Source organism: Ovis canadensis, chromosome 1, assembly GCF_042477335.2.
Source record: "Ovis canadensis isolate MfBH-ARS-UI-01 breed Bighorn chromosome 1, ARS-UI_OviCan_v2, whole genome shotgun sequence".
Lineage (NCBI taxonomy): Eukaryota > Metazoa > Chordata > Mammalia > Artiodactyla > Bovidae > Ovis > Ovis canadensis.
In genome coordinates, this window is record NC_091245.1 from 115,188,243 (window position 1) to 115,211,009 (window position 22,767).

At 42.0% G+C, this 22,767-nt stretch overlaps 1 protein-coding gene across 2 annotated transcripts in view; it reads left to right on the forward strand.

The window, feature by feature from the left end:
* The first annotated feature begins 21,670 nt into the window (after positions 1-21,670).
* DDR2 (discoidin domain receptor tyrosine kinase 2) overlaps positions 21,671-22,767 on the forward strand; it is a 166,737-nt gene continuing 165,640 nt past the window's right edge. The window contains exon 1 of one of the 2 annotated variants that reach the window (XM_069547372.1): positions 21,671-22,053. The gene's annotated coding sequence lies outside the window, so the exon portion shown is untranslated. Of the gene's footprint in view, positions 22,054-22,142; positions 22,562-22,767 lie in introns of those variants that run through there. The other variant, XM_069547382.1, reaches the window with a different exon arrangement.

Here is a 22,767-nt window from a genome sequence, read left to right on the forward strand (position 1 = left end):
GGGGACTCCATAAGACTTAATAGTAGATTTTTCAGCAGAATTTTGGTTGGTTTCTTGAAAAGATAAACAAAGGTGACAGTCCTTCAGCTTAGACTAAGAAGAGACTCTAATAAGATAGTAAAGGAAAGAGGATATCTTACAAGTGATGATGCAGAAATAAAAAGACAGAAATAATCGACTATCTATGGCCTATTGAATTGGATAATCTAAAAGAAATAGAAAATTTTAACAGGCCATTAATCAGTTTAGTTCACTCACTCAGTCATGTCTAACTCTTGTCAGCCCCATGGACTGCAGCACGACAGGCTTCATCACCAATTCCTGGAGCTTGCTGAAACTCACGTCCATTGAGTCAGTGATGCCATCCAACCATCTCATCCTCTGTCGTCCCCTTCTCCAGCCTTCAATCTTTTCCAGCACTGGGGTCTTTTCCAATGAGTCAGTTCTTCGCATCAGGTGGCCAAAATATTGTAGTTTCAGCTTCAGCATCAGTCCTTCCAATGAATATTCAGGACTGATTTCCTTTAGGATGGACTGGTTTGATCTCCTTGCAGTCAAGGGACTCACTCTCAAGAGTCTTCTCCAACACCACAGTTCAACAGTATCAATTCTTCATCACTCAGTCTTCTTTATGGTCCATCTCTCACATCCATACATGACTACTGGAAAAACCAAAGCTATGACTAAATGGACCTTGGTCAACAAAGTAATGTCTCTGTTTTTTAATGCTGTCTAGATTTGTCATAGCTTTTCTTCCAAGGAGCAAGCATCTTTTAATTTCATGGCTGCAGTCACCATCTGAAGTGATTTTGGAGCCCAAGAAAACAAAAGTCTGTCACTGCTTCCATCGTTTCCCTGCCTATTTGCCATGAAGTGATGGGACCAGATGCTATGATCTTTTGAATGTTGAGTTTCATGCCAGCTTTTTCACTCTCCTCTTTCACTTTCATCAAGAGGCTCCTTAGTTCCTGTTCACTCTCTGACATAAGGGTAGTGTCATCTGTGTATCTGAGGTTACTGATATTTCTCCTGGCAATCTTGATTCCAGCTTGTGCTTCATCCAGACTGGCACTTCTCATGATGTACTCTGACTATTAGTTAAATAAGCAGGGTGACAACATACAGCTTTGTCCAGTAGCTTGAATATTCTTTGCATTGCCTTTCATGGGATTGGAATGAAAACTGACCTTTTCCCGTCCTTTGGCCACTGCTAAGTATTCCAAATTTGCTGGCATATTGAGTGCAGCACTTTCACAGGATCATCTTTAAGGATTTGAAATGGCTCAGCTGAAATACCATCACCTCCACTAGCTTTGTTCATAGTGATGCTTCCTAAGACCCACCTGACTTCGCATTCCAGGATGTCTGGCTCTAGGTGAGTGATCACAACATTCTGGCTACCTGGTTTATTAAGATTTTTTTTGTACAGTTGTTCTGTGTATTCTTGCCACCTCTTCTTAATATCTTCTGCTTCTGTTAGGTCCATTTCTGTCCTTTATTGAGCCCATCTTTGCATGAAATGTTCCCTTGGTATCTCTAAGTCTCTTGAAGAGACCTCTGGTCTTTCCCATTCTATCATTTTCCTCTGTTTCTTTGCCTTGGTCACTTAGAAAGGCTTTTTTCTTTTTTTTTTTTTTAAATCTCTCCTTGTTATTCTTTGGAACTCTCCATTCAGATGGATGTATCTCTCCTTTTCTCCTTTGCCTTTTGCTTCTCTTCTTTTCTCAGCTATATGTAAGGCTTCCTCAGACAACCATTTTGTCTTTTTGTATTTCTTTTTCTTGAGGATTGTTTTGATCACCACCTCCTATACAATGTTAGTAACCGCTGTCCATAGTTCTTCAGGCACTCTATCAGATCTAATCCCTTGAATCTATTTGTCCTTTCCACTGTATAATCATAAGGGATTTGATTTAAGCCATAGCTGAATGCTCTAGTGGTTTTCTCTACTTTCTTCAATTTAAGCCTGAATTTCACAATAAGGAGTTCAAAATGAAGTACGTTTTGAAGAACAAAATGAAATAGGGCAAAGGCTAACAGAGTTTTGTTAAGAGAACACACTGATCATAGCAAAAACCTTCTTCCAATAACTTAAGAGAAGACTCTACACTTGGACATCACCACATGGTCAATACTGAAAGCAGACTGATTACATTCTTTGTAGCCAAAGATGGAGAGGCTCTATATAGTCAGCAAAAACAAGACCAGGATCTAACTATGGCTCAGATCACGAATTCCTTAGTGCAAAATTTAGATCATTAATGAGTAACGAGATTAAATCAGTAGTCAAAAACCTCCCAACATAGAAAAGTCCAGGACTGGTGAATTCTACCAAAGATTTACAGAAGAGTCAATATCAACTTTTCTCAAATTCTTCCAAAAAAAAAGGGAGAGAACATTTCCAAACTCATTTATGAAGCTGGGATTACCCTCATACCAAAGCCAAACAGGGACACTACAGGAAAAGAAAATTACGAGACAATATCCCTGAAGAACATAGATAGAAAAATACCCAATAAAATACTAGCAAACCAAGTTCAGTAGCACATTAACATAATCATGTGGGATTTTATTCCTGGGATGCAGGGCTGATTCACCATTTTCAAATCAGTAAATGTGATACAGCAAATTAATAGCATAAAGTTTAAAAGTCATATGATCATCTCAGTAGGTGCAGAAAAAACTTTTTCAAAATTCAACATTCTTTCATAATAATAATTAAAAAAAAAAACCCTCTCCAAACCTTAGGCATAGAAGGAATGTATCTCAGCATAATAAAAGTCATGGGCTTCCCTGGTGGTGCAGTGGATAAAAATCCACCTGCCAATTCAGGGGACAAGGGTTTGCTCCCTGGTCCAGGAAGATTCCACATGCAGAGAAGCTGCTAAGCCTATGTGCCATGATTACTGAGCCCGTGCACTGCATCTGCTGAGCTTGGTGCTGCAACTAGTACTGCAACTGTGTGTGCCCAGAGCCTGTGCTCTATAGCAAGAGATGCCACTGCAATGAGAAGCCCATACACCCCAATGAAGAGTAGCCCCCACTTGCTGCAACTAGAGAAAGCCTGTGCACAGCAACAAAGACACTGTGTAGCCACGAATAAAGAAAGAAAGGAAAAATAAAGGTCGTTGAGACAAGACTACAGCTTACTCAACAGTGAAAAGCTGAAAGTTTTATCTGTAAAATGAGGAGCAAGATAAGAGTGCCCACACTTGCCTCTTCTATTAAATATAGTACTAGAAGTCTTAGCCAGAGCAATTAAGTAAGAAAAAGAAATGAAGCATCCAAATTGGAAAAGAAGGAAAATTGTCTGTTTGCAGATGATATGATTCTATATATAGAAACCTTAAAGACTCTACCAATAAACTGTTAGAACTAATAAATGAGTTCAGTAAAGCTGCTGAATACATAATCAATGTAAAAAAATCAGTTGTGTTTCTATATACTAAAATAAATTATCTATCCCCAAAATAAATTAAAAATCCCATTTAAAACAGCATAAGAAATAATAGAACACTTAGAAATATATTTCCTCCTCCATCCATAGGATTTTCCAGGCAAGAGTACTGGAGTGGGTTGCTACTTCCTTCTCCAGGGGATCTTCCCAAACCAGGGATCAAACCCAGGTCTCCCACATTGTAGGCAGACACTTTTACCATCTGAGCCACCAAGGAAGTCTAGAAATATATTAATAATATATTAATATTTAACTGAGGAAGTGAAAGACCTGTATACTGAAAACTACCAAAGATTGATGAAAGAAGTTGAAAAAGACATAAATAAATGGAAAGATATTCTGTGCTCATGGTATGGAAAAATTAATATTGTTAAAATGTTCATACTACCTAAATCAATCTATAGTTTCAATGCAATCCATGTCAAAATTCCAATGATGTTTTTCATAGATCTAGAAAAAACAATTTATAAAATTTATATGGAACCACAAAAGACTCTGAATAGCCAAAGAAATCTTGAGCAAGAAGAACAAAGCTGGAGTCATCACACTTCCTGATTTCAAGCTATATTACAAAGCTATAGTAAGCAAAACAGTATCATATTGACATGACAATAGAGACATAGATGTTTGGAAGAAAATAGAGAGCCCAGAAATGTTGGTGTTTAGTTGCTGAGTTATCTTAGTATCTCCTGTGCCCAGTGGATTCTTTACCACTGGGCACATGGGAAGCCCAACCCAGAAATAAACCCATGGATATATAGTCAACTGATTTTTGACAAAGGTGCCAAGAATATACAGTGAGGGAAGATAATCCCTTCAGTAAATAGTTCAGGGAAACTGGACAGCCATTGCAAAGTACTGAAACTGAACCCCCATTTGACACCATACACAAAAACCAACTCAAAATAGACTGAAGACTTAAATATAAGACTTAATATAAAACTGTAGAACTGTAAAACTACTAGAAGAAAAAATAGAGGAAAAGCTATTTGACATTGGTCTAGATGAGGATTTCTTGGATATGACCCCAAAGCACAGGTTACAGAAGCAAAAACAGGTAAGAGAGATTGTTTTGCCAACAAAGGTCCGTCTAGTCAAGGCTATGATTTTTCCAGTAGTCATGTATGGATGTGAGAGTTGGACTATAAAGAAAGCTAAGTGCCGAAGAATTGATGCTTCTGAACCGTGGTGTTGGAGAAGACTCTTGAGAGTCCCTTGGACTGCAAAGAAATCCAACCAGTCTATCCTAAAGGAAATCAGTCCTGAATATTCATTGGAAGGACTGATGCTGAAGCTGAAACTCCAATACTTTGGCCACCTGATGCGAAGAGCTGACTCATTTGAAAAGAGCCTGATGCTGAGAAAGATTGAAGGCAGGAGGAGAAGGGGACGACAGAGGATGAGATGGTTGGATGGCATCACTGACTCAACGGACATGAGTTTGAATAAACTCCAGAAGTTGGTGATGGACAGGGAGGCCTGGCATGCTGTGGTCCATGGTGTCACAAAGAGTCAGACATGACTGAACGACTGAACTGAACTGAACTGAACTGAACTGATAAAGCTTCTGCACAGCAAACGAGACAATAGAATGAAAAGAAACCTATGAAATGGGGGAAAATATTTGCAAACCATACATCTGATATGAAATTGATATCATATATATGTGTATATATATACATATATATGAAACTCAAAATCCTCAATAGCCAAAGACCAAATAACCTAATTTAAAAATGGGCAAAGGATCTGAACCAATCTGAACAGATATTTCTCAAAAGAAGATACATTAATAGCCAATAAATATATCAAACAATGCTTAACATCACTAATCACCAGGGAAATTCAGATAAAAACCACAATGAAATGTCAACTCACACCTGTTGGGATGGCTTTTATTAGAAAAGCCTGAGAGAGTAGACACAAAAAATAAGTATGAAGGGGATATGAGGTGACGTAAATATTAATTTACATTGTTATTATCATTTGACAATATATATGTAAATCAAAACAGCACACATAAACCTCAAATAAATATAATTTTCGTTTTCATTTTCATACTTCAATAAAGCTGTTAAAGATTAGCTCTAATAATTTGTACTCTAGAGCCCCTGCTTCTTACTACTCTGTTGCCTATATTGTTTTGGATTTTTTCTGCTGCTGGTGAAGTGAGGGGACCAGCGCTACATAGCCATAAGCTTTATTTCCTCCCTGGTTAGAATGCATTGGCAGTAAGGAAGAAAGGAGAAACTTGGGGAGGCAGAGAATGGAGAATCAAGATTCAGGGAGGGCCCCTTTAGGGAAGTATTGAGATCAGGCTGGCTCCTACACTCGGTGCCCCCATCACTGTGAGTCTCAGTTGCCGCATAAGGAGGGCCTTTTCTAAGCTACTGCTGGGATTTCAGGTCCCACTAGCGCCATGTTTTCCTTCAAGTCATTGTGAACCATTCTCCGGTAATGGGAACACAGCAGGGTGAATGGTGTCTGGAATTCTTCATTCCTAAGTTGAGAAAATCCTATTCTCTGCACTTATGCAAGCATAACTTGTTTTGAGGGAAGGAACACAGCTCATAGCTGGCCTGGGCCTGTTCTGGGATTCTCTGAAGGGCCGGATGCCTTGTTGCCCCACTGTTCCCATCCCATCCACTCCTGATATCCCACTGCTCCCATACTGCCAAGAATATGCCCTTGCTTCATCTTTGCTTTTTAACAAATTGTCTTTCTCCACTATGATGTTTAGATACCTTGTATGGCACTAGCTCATTTGGCTTATCAGAGAAAGAGCTGCTGAAAGAGCTGCTGAAAGAGCTGCGTACCTAAAATTTTTAAAAATAATTTATTGAAGTATAGTTGATTTACAGTGTTAATTTCTGTTTACAGCAAAGTGACTCGGTTATACATGTATATACATTTTTCATATTTTTTCAGTTATGGTTTGTCACAGAATACTGATATAGTTTCCTGTGCTGTATACTAGGACCTTGCTGTTTATTCATCCTATATGTAATAGTTGGTATCTACTAATCCCAGACTCCCAGTCCAACCCTCCCCCATGGCAACCACAAGTCTGTGCTCTTTGCATATAAGTCTGTTTCTGTTTTGTAGATAAGTTCATTTGTACCATATTTCAGATTCCGCATATAAGTGATATATTGTATTTGTCTTTCTTTTTCTGACTTACTCCACTTAGGATGATAATCTCTAATAGCATTCATGTTGCTGCAAATGGCATTGCTTCTTTTTTTTTTTTTTTTTTTTTTGGCTGAATAATATTGCATTATATATGTGTACTACATCTTTTTCATCCATTCATCTCTCAGTGGACATTTAGGTATTTCCATGTCTTGACTATTGTGAATAGTGCTGTTATGAACATAAGGATGTATGTATCTTTTTAAGGCAATGGCAACCCACTCCAATATTCTTGCCTGGGAAATTCCGCTGACAGAGGAGTCTGACCAGCTACAGTTCATGGGGTTGCAAAGAGTTGGACATGATTTAGTGACTAAACAGCAGCAGCTGCAGCATGGATATATGCCCAAGAGCTAGTTACTCTTGACCCCTTGCCTTCTTCCCTACCTTGTTCATTTTGGTTCTCATTCCAGAATGACCCTGAGAGCTCTAGGAGCTTTGGTGTTCATCTCTCCCTGGCTGACTCCCAGAGTGAGTTCTAGCACTAGCAAGAGATAATCTCGCTGCTTTCTTTCTGTCTTCTTTGTTTAGAGCACACACTTTCCTAGCCGTCTTTGGTCTTATTGCCGGCATTATTGAATTAATTCACTCAACATTAAATAAATATTCATGTGTTCCTAATATAAGTCAAGAACAGTTATAGAGATTTGGGACTATGGTAGTAAACAAAAGTAGAAAAGGCAGACAGTATTAGTGAGAGTAAAACATTAGAAATGGTGGTCACATTTCACTGAAAAGTGGCATTTGAGTACAGTCCTTTAGGAAGATAGGGAGCAATCCAGGTGAATAGGTGGGAAAGAGTATTCCATGTAAAAGAAAAAGGTCCCGGGTCTGGTTCTCTGATCTAAGCAGGCATACTGGCATATTGGAATAGTTGGAGCGAGATGGAACTGTCTTAGAAAGGCCGTGGTTTGGGTTTGGAAACATTCTGTGGAGGGGAGTGGAGCCTGGTGCACCATGCCAGGGACAGCCCTCAGAAGAAGCTTCAGGGGGCACAGCAAAGACTGGCATCCAGGCAAGGAGGACACACGTGGCTGGCAATCTCGATGAGACACTGGTAATGGGTGAAGAGTGTGTCCAACAGGCATGATGATTTGCCTACTGTCTCTCAGCTTTAAATCCATTCTTCTATGTTCTGCTTTGTGATGTTGGAATTGAGTATCCGCAAACTATAGTCTGTGATTATGGTTTCAGTGTGTCTGCCCTCTTGCAGCACCTACCCTCTTACTTGGGTTTCTCTTACCTTGAACGTGGGGTATCTCTTCACGGCTGTTCCAGCAAAGCGCAGCCACTGCTCCTTACCTTGGACGAGGGGTATCTCCTCATCGCTGCCTCTCCCGACCTTGAACATGGAATAGCTCCTCTAGGCCCTCCAGGCCCCTGTAGCCACCGCTCCTTGGACGCGGGGTTGCTCCTCCAGGCAGCCGCCCCTGGCCTCTGGTGGGGTAGCTCCTCACGGCTGCTCCTGCGCTGTCGCAGCCTGTGGCTTTTGGCCGCCACCCCTGACCTCGGACGCGGGATAACTCCTTTTGTCTGCCGCCCCAACCTTGGACGTGGAGTAGCTCCTCTTGGCCGCGCTCTGTGCGCCCTTGCAGGTGCCCGCACTCTCTGCGCCATCACAGCCGCCCGCACTCTGCATGGCATCGCAGTTATGTCAATCTAATCACAAACTAGTCAGTCTAATCACACTAGGACCACAGCCTTGTCTAACTCAATGAAACTAAGCCGTAGCCTGCGGGGCAACCCAAGACAGGCGGGTCATGGTGGAGAGGTCTGACAGAATGTGGTCCACTGGAGAAGGGAATGGCAAACCACTTCAGGATTCTTGCCTTGAGAAACCCATGAACAGTAGGAAAAGGCAAAATGATAGGATACCAAAAGAGGAACTCCCCAGGTCATCGGGTGCGCAATATGCTACTGGAGATCAGTGGAGAAATAACTCCAGAAAGACTGAAGGGATGGAGCCAAAGCAAAAACAATACACAGTTGTGGATATGACTGGTGATAGAAGCAAGGTCTGATGCTGTAAAGAGCAATATTGCATAGGAACCTGGAATGTCAGGTCCATGAATCAAGGCAAATTGGAAGTGGTCGAACAAGAGATGGCAAGGGTGAACGTCAACATTCTAGGAATCAGCGAACTAAAATGGACTGGAATGGGTGAATTTAACTTAGCTGACCATTATATCTACTACTGCGGGCAGGAATCCCTCAGAAGAAATGGAGTAGCCATCATGGTCAACAAAAGAGTCCGAAATGCAGTACTTGGATGCAATCTCAAAAACGACAGAATGATCTCTGTTCATCTCCAAGGCAAACCATTCAATATCACAGTTATCCAAGTCTATGCCCCAACCAGTAACGCTGAAGAAACTGAAGTTGAATGGTTTTATGAGACCCACAAGACCTTTTAGAACTAACACCCAAAAAAGGTGTCCTTTTCATTATAGGCGACTGGAATGCAAAAGTAGGAAGTCAAGAAACACCTGGAGTAACAGGCAAATTTGGCCTTGGAATATGGAATGAATCAGGGCAAAGACTAATAGAGTTTTGCCCAGAAAATGCACTGGTCATAGCAAACACCCTCTTCCAACAACACAAGAGAAGACTCTACACATGGACATTACCAGATGGTCAACACCAAAATCAGATTGATTATATTCTTTGCAGCCAAAGATGGAGAAACTCTATACAGTCAACAAAAACAGGACCAGGAGCTGACTGTGGCTCAGATCATGAACTCCTTATTACCAAATTCAGACTCAAATCGAAGAAAGTAGGGAAAACCACTAGACCATTCAGTAATGACCTAAATCAAATCCCTTATGATTATAGAGTGGAAGTGAGAAATAGATTTAAGGGACTAGATCTGATAAATAGAGTGCCTGATGAACTATGGAATGAGGTTCGTGACATTGTACAGGAGACAGGGATCAAGATCATCCCCATGGAAAAGAAATGCAAAAAAGCAAAATGGCTGTCTGGGGAGCCCTTAAAAATAGCTGTGAAAAGAGGAGAAGCCAAAAGCTAAGGAGAAAAGGAAAGATACAAGCATCTCAATGCAGAATTCCAAAGAATAGCAAGAAGAGATAAGAAAACCTTCAACGATCAATGCAAAGAAATAGAGGAAAACAACAGAATGGAAAAGACGAGAGATCTCTTCAAGAAAATTAGAGATGCCAAGGGAACATTTCATGCAAAGATGGGCTCGATAAAGGACAGAAATGGTATGGACCTACCAGAAGCAGAAGATATTAAGAAGAGGTGGCAAGAATACACAGAAGAACTGTACAAAAAAGATCTTCATGACCCAGATAATCATGATGATGTGATCACTAATCTAGAGCCAGACATCTTGGAATGTGAAGTCAAGTGGGCCTTAGAAAACATCACTACTAACAAAGCTAGTGGAGGTCATGGAATTCCAGTGGAGCTGTTTCAAATCCTGAAAAATGATGCTGTGAAAGTGCTGCACTCAATATGCCAGTAAATTTGGACAACTCAGCAGTGGCCACAGGACTGGAAAAGGTCAGTTTTCATTCCAATCCCAAAGAAGGCAATGCCAAAGAATGCTCAAACTCCTGCACAATTGCACTCATCTCACACGCTAGTAAAGTAATGCTCAAAATTCTCCAAGCCAGGCTTCAGCAATACGTGAACCGTGAACTTCCTGATGTTCAAGCTGGTTTTAGAAAAGGCAGAGGAACCAGAGATCAAATTGCCAACATCCTCTGGATCATGGAAAAAGGAAGCGAGTTCCAGAAAAACATCTATTTCTGCTTTATTGACTATGCCAAAGCCTTTGACTGTGTGGATCACAATGAACTGTGGAAAATTCTGAAAGTGATGGGAATACCAGACCACCTAACCTGCCTCTTGAGAAATCTGTACGCAGGTCAGGAAGCAACAGTTAGAAAGGGACATGGAACAACAGACTGGTTCCAAATAGGAAAAGGAGTACATCAAGGCTGTATATTGTCACCCTGCTTATTTAACTTTCATGCAGAGTACATCATGAGAAACGCTGGGCTGGAAGAAACACAAGCTGGAATCAAGATTGCCAGGAGAAATATCAATAACCTCAGATATGCAGATGACACTACCCTTATGGCAGAAAGTGAAGAGGAACTAAAAAGCCTCTTGATGAAAGTGAAAGAGGAGAGCGAAAAAGTTGGCTTAAAACTCAACATTCAGAAAATGAAGTTCATGGCATCCGGCCCCATTGCTTCATGGGAAATAGATAGGGAAACAGTAGAAACAGTGTCAGACTTTATATTTTTAGGGCTCCAAAATCACTGCAGATGGTGACTGCAGCCATGAAATTAAAAGACGCTTACTCCTTGGAAGAAAAGTTATGACCAACCTAGATAGTATATTCAAAAGCAGAGACATTACTTTGCCAACCAGGTCTGTTTAGTCAAGTCTATGATTTTTCCAGTGGTCATGTATGGATGTGAGAGTTGGAGTATGAAAAAAGCTGAGCGCCAAAGAATTGATGGTTTTGAACTGTGGTGTTGGAGAAGACTCTTGAGAGTCCCTTGGACTGCAAGGAGATCCAACCAGTCCATTCTGAAGGAGATCAGCCCTGGGATTTCTTTGGAGGGAATGATGCTGAAGCTGAAACTCCAGTACTTTGGCCACCTCATGCGAAGAGTTGACTCATTGGAAAAGACTCTGATGCTGGGAGGGTTTGGCGGGCAGGAGGAGAAGGGGATGACAGAGGATAAGATGGCTGGATGGCATCACGGACTCGATGGACGTGAGTCTGAGTGAACTCTGGGAGTTGGTGATGGACAGGGAGGCCTGGTGTGCTGCGATTCATGGGGTCGCAAAGAGTCGGACACAATTGAGCAACTGAACTGAACTGAACTGAAACTATAGTCAGAGATTCTTTTATCAACAGACTTCCTTTTTGATTCTGCCGATAAGAGGCCAGAGATTAGGACTGAAAGCCTGGAGGAGAGAAGAGAGTCATTTCCTGTTTCTTGGTATCAGTATTTTTACTCCCGTGGACAGGACTGAGCGACCTCACTTTCACTTTTCACTTTCATGCATTGGAGAAGGAAATGGCAACCCACTCCAGTGTTCTTGCCTGGAGAATCCCAGGGATGGTGGAGCCTGGCGGGCTGCTGTCAATGGGGTCGCACAGAGTTAGACATGATTGAAGCGACTTAGCATCAGCGCTGGAGGCCCTTAGCTCCAGCAGTGGCATTTCATGCCTCCAGGGCAGTTTGTTCCAGCTTCTAGCGTCTTTCTACACCCAGAGCCAGCCTCAACATGTCGTATCAATAGTACCATCAGAAGCTATATTATAAACAATCTTAGAGATATGAGCTATAGTTAAATGGCTCTGCCTCCTTCCAGCTCCTAAGTTCTCATAGCCCAAACCCTTCTTTTATTCTCCCAGCATTAGGATGATAGCTGATTTTTGCAGTTATTATTTCTGATTGGTCTGCCCTCCAACACCTTTGTGGCAGATTCCTCATATAAGATCCCTTCTGTTGAAATACCGAGTATGGTGTCTGCTTTCCCAGCTGGATCCTGACTGATATAGCAGTAAAGCTTGGCACAGAGAACTCAAGAGGAAGGTGTTACTCAGGAATCCAGGCACATATCAGTTGATCAACAGGTAGCGAAAACATTACTAGGAATCCCTAGGTGAGACTCTGAGTGGGTTTTCTTGTCTGTTATAATTGGAATAAGGATACCCACCTTCTATTCTTGTTGAAATGCTAATTTCCCGGAAGAGATGCCCAGGCAGAGACCTGAGAGGAGTGTGATTTCAAGCTACAGAAACCCACCTGATGCAGTTTGAATGACACATGGGGATGTTATTATAAAGATACAGAGTATAATATGGGAACAGAAAATGCCTACTAACCTTGGGAAGAGCTTGGGACTGGAAACTAGAAAACCATCAGGACTCTCCATTGCCTTTGCATTTTTTGAACATTGAATTCATTCTTTTCTCCCTGTAGATGAGCTTTCTCTGGTTCCATGGTACATGTGATGTAGAGATTACTACCACCTAAGGTTTCAGAGTCAAGATTTCCTCTTTCTAAGAAACTAGTCCAGTCTGAAGTTGCAATCCCTTGATCCATTTTCAAATTTTATGAAATGATCTCTTGTATTTTAGGAAACATTATTAAAAAATAGCTTGAATTAGCTGTCCATCCCTGATCCCGTCAATTATGGCCAAGGAAGAGGAGGTTATTTAATACAAGCATGGATTTTGGTAGTTCACTCCTGTAGGAGAGAGGGCAGTCCTGAGGTCACTGTGGATTGAGTAGACCTATTTACTATTTACTATTCTGGCCTCAGGAATGGTGATAAAACTTGAAATCAGGGCCATGAGCAGATATAGGTCCTTAATCAGAGACACACCAGCCATGACTCCACAGATCCTCCTATATCAGGCTCAGAGTGATTCTAACAAGGTGTAGGGAAAGAGGGGTGAAACTGAGTCTGCAGGTGAGGGTCCTCTGCAGAAAGCGGAAGGGAGGCAGACTCAGTATCCATCTCTCCATTCACCTCCGCCAGATCTCTCTCAAGTGTATTTAGATTTCTCATGAAAACAAACAAACAAACTCTACCTCTTACCTTCATCCTATTGAAGAAACTGGGGCTCCCCATGGGCGAAGCAGAGAACAAGAGATTGCAGGGTTTCATCTGTGTCTACAGAGACTGTTGACATCCCATGAGGTGATCTTCTCCAGACTCTGTTCCCACCTGGTCAGTCCCCTGGCCCTCACTTGGACTACAGAGGCTTTACCTATTTTTCCCTGTTTGTTTTGTTGGCCTTGTAATTTTTAACCTGGAGAAGGTAATGGCAACCCACTCCAGTATTCTTGCCTAGAAAATCCCATGTATAGAGCAGCCTGGTGGGCTGTATCACAGAGTCAGACACGACTGAGCAGCACAGACACCTTTTAAACATTATAAGTATTTTGTGCAATTGCATGATGTTTTGGAAAGAGTCATGGATAGGGACTCACATGTGAGTTCCATGCTGTGCTTTCCTCTCCTGTTTCGGGTGACCTCAGTCATCACTTAACTGTTCTGGGACTCAGCTGAAAACAAGGGGGCTAGACTGGTTGACATTTGAGGCTCCTCCCACTTTACACTGAACTGAGTTCGGGATAGAAGAACTTGCCCTTGCTCTGTGTCACGTAGATCTTGCAACTGAAGCTTGTCTTGCTCATTGTGAGAGCTCTGGCAAAAGGCCATTGGAGAATTTTGATGCAACCTGCCGCTAAGTCACTGGCTTGGTATAAATGGTTCCTCTCTGGGACACGAAGGGTCCTGGAAAACATGGATTCCATCCATAAGTCTAACATTTGAGCTTTCCCAGAAGTACACAAGGATTACATAGAATCAGAATCTGGTCTTTATCTTGAAAGGCGATTTGAGTGCTGCTGGACATTCCAAACTGGAATTGTACTTGGAAAAATACCATTGGCACTATAAATTCCTTTCTGCTTTGAAATGTGCTGTGTGTTAGAAGCAGAGAGGTGATGTTTACGGTGTAGTTCAGGGCACCGGGTGGAATTATGCATCGAGAGATGAATGACAGAGCGTTAAGCAGAGTCTCTAAAGTGAGATGTTTTAGAAGATAAAATTAAATTCAGTAATTATGCAGGGCCTCTCCCCCCAGGAACTCAGAGATATTAACCTCTCAGGTTTCTGAACGTTCTTCAGAGAGACACACGGAAAAGAGGATGAATCCCTAAAAGCAAGACTCAGATAACTACAAGTCCTTTGATTTTCCAAGCTTCTTGGATCCCTAACAGGACAGCCAGTGGGGATTATGGTGTTTCTCTTCCGGACGCCGGAAAAAACCCAGTCCGGATGCGAGGCAGCTGAGGGTCTTCAAATTTCATAAGGAGGGTTATCATTATGTATAAAATGATTGCTCCAAACTGGGCCTGAACATGGAAAAATGATACGGCTGCTCAAACTCCACTCTGCTCTTAAAGATGTGTATGTGTGTCTAAGGAGCTGGGAGACAGTTTAACTAGCTGAGGGTTGTTTTTGAAAAGCGCAGACAAGGAGGAGGTAAACTGGTAGGAGGGGAGATTCGGGATAGATAAAAAGCAGAGCTTTTGACACAGTGTTGATAAACACTCCGGCTGTTGAAAGATCCTGTTCTCGTGGAGATATTTAAAGTAGGTTACTTTCTTATCTGACAAGGACAGTTTAGATTTCCAGACTAAAGCCCAGAGAAGGGTTACATTCCTAGGATGAGACTATGAAATGCATTGTTTAAAAAACTCCTTTTGTAGCCCTCACTCTCCTTAGGGAATCTAACCTGAGTTACACTTCTGAGTTGTCTGTGCCTATTTCTTTCACCCTCTCATCTCAGAATTTCTGCCAAAGTGAAGATTTGTTATTCTTTCTTCACAGTAAAAAAGGAAATGGGAGAAGAGAAAATCAGACAGGAAGTCAGGTAACCTAGTTCACGAGAACTGGGTGCAAAGCAAGAGGCTAGAGGCTCTCAGGTGTGTTGTTGATACCAAATGGGCAGAGAGAGCACTGAGAACGGGAAGAAATGGATTCCAACTCAGATTCTGCCACTTACCAGCAACAACTTCAAGTAAGTTACTACTTCCCTGAGCTTCATTTTCCTTATTTGTCAGAGGAGGATATTAATATCTGCACTGAGTACATATCGGGGTTGTCTGAGGATCAGATGAAGTCATGTCTGTGAAAGCACTCCTTTACCCTGTGAAATATTATATATGGCATTGTTAAAAACACAAGCGAATAAGAACCTTATTTTGGCCATTAACCTCAACTTCTTCTTTATGTGACTTTCCAGCTTGTCCACGGGAGAGTCACAGACAGAATGATTTTAATGTTTTAAATGTTCTCATTTCTTTTCCTGGTGGAAGTGCTGAGACGCCATGACACAAAGGTGGGCTTCATGGGGGAAAGGACAGAAAGGAAAATACGTAGTTGATTCTCCAAATGGCTAACCAGCCTTCAATCCCTGAGTAACTAAGAACTGACTCTTTCCCCACCCTCTCTACATCTTTCCTGTTCACCCATAAGCACACACACTTTGCTATCAACAAAGCACATACGTACATACATACATACATGTAATCTAGCTCATCAGTTATGATTGTAGACAAGTTAGATTTTTTGTGCATTAATTTTCACATATGAGTGTTGGAGAAATACTAGTACCTAATCCCATAAAGTTCTTTTGAGAAAGGAAATAATAAGCATAAAGTTCTTGGAAGAATGCCTGGTGTACAGTCAGTACTCAGTCAATTATTCTTTCCTGATCTCATTTTATTCTCACAACTCTGAGAGTTGTGTATTCATATCATCTCTCATTTTATAGATGGGAAAGTTAACGACTTGTTCAAGCTGACTCTGTTCATAGAGGTTTGGGCTTGGCTCATTTTCCACTAAAGTCTATCAGAGGAGAGCAGCTTCAGGTAACAGGTAGTGTTAAGACCCAGCCCATAGAGGGAAAACAAATCTCTCAGGGTTAAGATTATCCTTGAGACCTTGAAATCTCCCATAAAAATAATATTCATGCTTTTGTGATAATCTCAAAGATTATATCTGAAACCTTTAAATTGCTCATAAAGATAGTATTCACAATTCCATAGGATAACTCTTAAGCACACAAAGATTCTTGAATCATGAGCTTAACTCAGGAAGAAGCCAAATGAAAGTCTTTCTGCAGCCAACTGGACACTAAGACCACACTGCTGAAGAAAACCAGAGTATTTCTACTGCCCACAAGATTTCCTCTGTGTTGATTTTTTTTTTAATTAAGACTTTATGACACATATGTCAATGGATTTATGTATTATGGACAGATTAACTAATAAAAAGACCTCTTATTTTAAGGATTATGTTCTAAAACTAGTCCTTCAGTTAAATGTGTACAATAAGACTTCATTCTATACATTGCTCTCTTTTTTGGTGAGGTACAATTTCTTTAAAATCCAGGGGTTATCAGGCTTTGTTAATTATTGACATAGCAGATACTTTTGGCTTGTCCTTTCTAAATTTATTTTTTACCTGAAGTATAGTTGATTTATAATATCTTATTTCTGCTGTACAGGAAAAGTGGCTGAGTTACACACACATATATATTCTTCTTTATACTCTTCTCCATTATAGTTTATCCCAGGATATTGCATATAATTCCTTCTGCTATCTAGTAGGCTCTTGTTGTTTACCCATTCGGTATATACCAATTTGTATCTATTAACCCCAAACTCCTAGTCCTCCCCTCACCCATCGCCCTCCCCCTTGGCAATCACAAGTCTGCTCTCTCTGTCTGTGAGTCTGTTTCTGTTTCATAGACAGACAGGTTCATTTGTGCCATGTTTAGACTCCACATATAAGTGACATCGTATGGTATTTGTCTTTCTCTTTCTGACTTATTTCACTTGCTGTGATCATCTGCAGTTGCATCTACGTTGCTGCAAATGGAATTATTTCTTTCTGTTTTGTGTGTGGCTCCATTGTTCATATGGACCACATTTTTATCCATTCATCCAAAATGGATATTTTGGCTGTTTCCATGTCTTGGCTATTGTGAATAGGGCTGCCATGAGCACAGGGGTGCATGTATCTTTTTGAATTAGCTTTGTCCAGATATCTTGGCTTGCCTTTCGATGTATGACACTTCTTTCCTGAGAACTGACCCACCAGTGAGTATGATGAAGTGATATTCATATTACATGACTCATTGCCCTCCACAGTTTAGAGACAGAAGATGAATACTTGAAACGCACCTGATCAGTCAAATTCTTCATCTCAGGATACCAGAACTGGGCTTCAGAAAACTAGTCACTCTTTGTCATTTGCTTGAAGTGAGGAGATATATGTATTTGAGAATTAAGACCTTATTTTAGGGTAAGCATTTTCAATAATGTGTGAAAAGAAGTAGAAAATTCTGGTCTGCTGAAAAAGAATAGGTTAAAGCAAGATGTGTAAGAGAGGGGTGGAAAATGAATGGATAAATGAGAGAGAGATGGGGAGGGAGGGAGAGGAGAGAGGGAGAATGAAGAAGGAGAAAGAGAAGAAAAGAAAGAGAAAAAGAAAAAGAGAGAGGAAAATTAATTAGGAATTAATTAATAGTGGTTAATTTCTGGTTTTAATTCCTTGTGAAGCTTAAATGTACCAGGGTTTCCCTGATGTCTCAGACAGTAAAGAAACCACTTGCAACGCTGAAGACCTGTGTTCGATCCCTGGGTTGGGAAGATCCCCTGGAGGAGGGCATGGCAACCCACTCCAGTATTTTGCCTGCAGGATCCCCATGGACAGAGGAGCCTGGCAGGCTGCAGTCTGTGGCATTGCAAAGAGTTGGACACACTGAGTAACTAAGCACAGCACAGAAGCTTAAATGTACCAACTGGGTTTGGTTTCTGTGAATACCTATATAGCCTGTTAAGATATTAAGATGTATGTGTGTGCATTTCTTAAACTCAGTTCCTTTTATTTCCAGCTTTTATTTTACTTGCTAAGGCACCACAAACGTCTCCAGCCCTTGAGAATTTGGAGACAGAAATACTATAGTTATTTCAACTCTTTAACACTTGTATTTACTTGGAGCTGGGTTTATTGACTAGAAAAGATCTTAAAAAAATCATCTTGCATATTTCCTTACTTTTAATTAACCCTGCATCTTGGCCATTTCAGATAGATCTGTCTTATTTTTTAGTGAAGTTCCGGTAATGGAGTTCTATATGTTCGTCAGTAATTCATTTTTAGTGTGAAACAGTCTTCATAACTAGGATGGATTACCTCCCATGGAACATAAATAATTCTGGTTGCAATGACTCATGTTTCCCAAACCATTCCAGGAGGCAAAATCTGTTCACAAAAAAGTAACAAAATGATATTTCTCCACATCTGTTCCCACAATTTTAGGAATTCCAGCCTTACTCAAAACTCTGTCAAATAGTTATGAGAATCTCCAGGAAATATTTTTCTGTGTATTCTGAGAATTATGCTTTCGGCTTTAAAATGGCCTTTGCCATTTTCTTTCTTTTCAGCTGCAGCTTTGTGTAGCAGCCTGTGTGTATGTTAGCTGCTCAGTACTATCTGACTCTTTGCAACCGCATGCCTGCTCCTCTGTCCATGGAATTCTCCAGGCAAGAATACTGCAGTGGGTTGCTATTTCCTTCTCTGGAGGATCTTTCTGACCCAGGGACTGAACCCGGGTCTCCTGCTTTGCAGGTGGATTCTTTACCACTGAGCCGTCAGTGGCTGTTATCAAGTCTGAAGGAGCATACCCCTCTCCTCCAACCAGAGCTTTCTTCCAAAGTGGAGATTCAAACCTGATGATCCCTCCTAATGCTTTCAGTATCCCTCAGATATTTTAGTAAAATACTGCTTTCAGCTTTTCTTTGCTCTATTTTTAGTAGCATCTTCTTCTTAGAATTCAAGGTGAGACTCTCAGACTTGTCTAAGAGTAACCTGAGTGAATGGCAACCCACTCCAGTGTTCTTACCTGGAGAATCCCAAGGACGGGAGAACCTGGTGGGCTGCCGTCTATGGGGTCACACAGAGTTGGACACGACTGAAGCGACTTAGCAGCAGCAGCAGCAGCAGCAAGCTGAGTGATAGGGCTTCGTTTGTAGCTCCCTTTCTTTACAGCAGTAAAGAATCTGCCTGTAATGCAGGAGACTCAGGAGATGCGGGTTCAATCCCTGGATCGGGAAGGTCCCCTAAAGGAGGGTGTGGCAACCCACTCCAGTATTCTTGCCTGAAAAGTCCCATGGACAGAGAAGCCTGGTGGGCTATAATCTATGGGGTCACAAAGAGTCAGACACGACTGAAGTGACTGAGCATACACACACAACCTGAGTGATATACTTGGTAATTTTCTAGCGCTTGTCCTATCTTTGACACTGCTTGGCTGTACTTGGGGCTGTCTTTTGTCCCTTGTTTCTCTCTTCACTCTGGGAACTTTTCCCTATAGTCTCCTTGGTCTGTGTACCAATAGATTCTTTTTGAAAAACGTTTATTTTTGGTTGCCCTGGGTTTTTGTTGCTGTGTGTGCTTTCTCTAGTTGGAGCTAGTTGGGGCTGTTGTTCTTTGTGGGGTGCAGACTTCTCATTCTGGAGGCTTCTCTTGTTGGGGAGCTCAGGCCCTAGAGCGCTGGCTCGGTAGTTGTGGCACAAGAACTCCATTTTTCTGCAGCATGTGGAGCCAGGGAAGATCGAACCCATGTCTGCTGCATTGGCAGGCAGATTCCTAGCTGCTGGACCACTAGGAAAGTCCCAGCAACAGACTCTTGACAGCCCTACCCACCCTTCCTCAGACAGACCCCGGCATGTCTGAGCTCTGTAGTCAGCATCACTGGTTCAAGCTGGACTCCGGGTTACACAGACACAGACCGACAACCAGCCCTGACTACGGAGCTGAACCACTTTAAATACTGGTGTCTGAGGACACATATTTTATCTGTCCTTTATTAGCTTCTGGCTTCATGAAGTTATTACACTGTTTTCCACACTTGAACTGTAGTCTCACCAAATCCGTGAAATTATAGGTCAGGCTATCAGTGCATTCTTCCTGGTCATGCCAAAGAGGTGAATGATTATAGGCCTAGATATCTGGGAGGATTCTAGGACTATTTCTGTAACAAGACATCTGTAGTTGTTTCAAGCAAGCACCCAGTAAAGTGCCTGATAAAAGCTCAATACATATTTATTGAGTTGAGCTGAGTCAGTCACCCTCAGCTAATTTTGGATTGTCTAAGTTATCTGAAGTCTTGATAGATTTATCTCTGCATTGTTTTTGCTCTGTGTAAGATGCCCCGATTTCTAGTGTCTCCTCTTGGTCTTTGTTCTCTACCTTCAACCATCTCTGTGTCTGCCCTCTGATCGCTCTCTGGGTTCTCCACATCTTCCACCTGGAAAGCACAGATTTGGAAGGCTACTTTCTGGTTGAGCTTAAAGGCCTCTTCAGGACTTACCACCGGCAGCTTGACTCCTCATGGCCATGCCAATTGGATGTCCTCTTGCCTTCCCCTTCCTCTTCTGAAATATCTCGGTCCTCAAACTTACTTTGAGAATGTCCTTGCATGATCCCTTTCCACTCTTCTTTTCCTGTTAGTCCCACCTCTCTCCTTGCTCATCTTGGGGGCTGTGCAATCCCAGATTACCTGCCAAAGTACAGCAGGGAAGAGGTGGGGATCACTAAAGAGCCCAGAGGTAGAAGGTCTTTTTATGAGGAAGCATTGCTCAAAGGTGGGTTAGGTCTTCTCAACCTCTTTTGCCATCTACCTTTCTCTTTGGATCTGCTGACCTTAAGTCTCTGCTTACCCTGCATTTCCTGTACTCACAGAGCATCGAGACTTCCAGGAAAGACCAAGCCTGTGCTTGGTAAGGAAGGATCCAGGCTCTGAAGGGTTAATGCCAGGAGCCTTGATGGATGAAGAGGATTATTAGTTACTCTTTTAAAGAGCAGAGGAAGGGTTCCTCCCTGTCACTTACACTCTCCTTTCACATGATCTTACTTCACAGCAGTGGATAGGAAAAAAAAGAGGAAAAAAGTTTCAAAATAATTTAGAAAGTCCTTGTAAATGCTTGTGTTTTCATTTAGCAGCATGGATTCAGAACAGCAACAGACCCTCAGAGGATGCAACCAACTGAGAACTGAGTGAAAAAAAAAAAAAAAAGGAATCCTAGACTCTCAAACTATCCAGTTCTTTTTTTTTTTTTTTTGTGGGAGGTAATAGGGGTGGAGGGGAGGATTAAATAAACTCTTTTGGGGGGAGGGCTCAGCTCTGGGCTTTCATGGATAAAACACTAAAGATGAGCTTCATGTGTGTGACCCAGCTGTCCTGGAAGCTTCGATTAGAGGAGAATCCAAACCTTAAGCTGTGCTCATAGCTTCAGCTCCAGTAAGAAAAATGAGGTTGGGGGGACACAGGGTGGGGACCAGATCTTAGATGGAAGAAGGGGAGGGCTTGGGGATGGATGCGGTGGGGATAAGGCGGAAGGGAACTGTGTCTTTAAGTCTGTCCTATGGTTATACATATTTTTTCTTCTATGAATGGGTTTTGCTGTAAATTATAGCTTTGCCCGTGGTCCCTTGGGTCAAAAGAAATAGTCTCTAAACAGAAAACAGCTCTGATTGGTGACTTTCCTTCTTCCCTCCCCAACCCCCTTCCTAATTGAAACCAAATGTGCAATATATTGGATGCTGGGATCCCTGGCGCTTTCCCAGGAATCCTCAGAATGTGAGGTTTCTCTCAAAGGCATCTTGCATCAGCCTGTGGATGTATGCCTACCACGGGGCTCCTCCACCGGCAAAGTGGAAAAAGAAGTGTTTCACAACAGATTCTTCTTTTCGGGTTGGGGGAACGCAGTGGATTATAGCTCTGTTTTCTTCCATCCAAAACTGTGCACTTCTGGATGAACGTAAGTTATGTGTTTTGATTTTTTTTCTTCCTTCATTTTTTTTTTTTCACTTTTCCAAAAACGAAAGCTCTCGCTATCCTTCTCCCGGTGTCTCAGAAAAAGTTTGAAAAAGGAGGCAGAAGGGAGTTTCATTTCAAGTCAGGCCAGGAAGGGAAGGAAATGGGTCACCATAGGCTTGAGAAATCCAAGGTTTCGCATTTTGGGAGGCTGGATTTATGTTACGGAGAGAAGAAGAAAGCACTCCTAACCAAAGAAGACTGAGGCAAAATAAACGAGTCCATCGCAACTGCAGGGTACAATAAACAGCGTCCGTGGAGTTGAAACTGTTGGCAGGCAAGACAGGCTGATCGCAGAGCTGATTTCAGAGATGGAGAAGCCTGAGCAGAGAGCTACGTGTTCGGCACTTAGTAGTGGTGTTGGAGGGTCCTGAGTTTGGGAGAGGACAGCTTTTAGTACTTCTGGTTTTTCAGGGGAGTTGCAGACCTAACTGTGAGAAGGACATCTTCGGGTAAGCAGTGGCTTCACCCTGAGGTTTGGGATGGCTGGGTGGGGTGCTGGCTGGCTGCGGTATTTTTCAGTTGGTGACCAGCCTCATCTTCTCCAACTTGCTGGCTGGGGTGTCTTTCCTTTTGTTATCAAATGACTTGTGACTGCAGTTGGGACCTCTGAGTCCTGGCTGAGGTTCAAGAGTCTCATCCAAGGGGGAAGAGGATT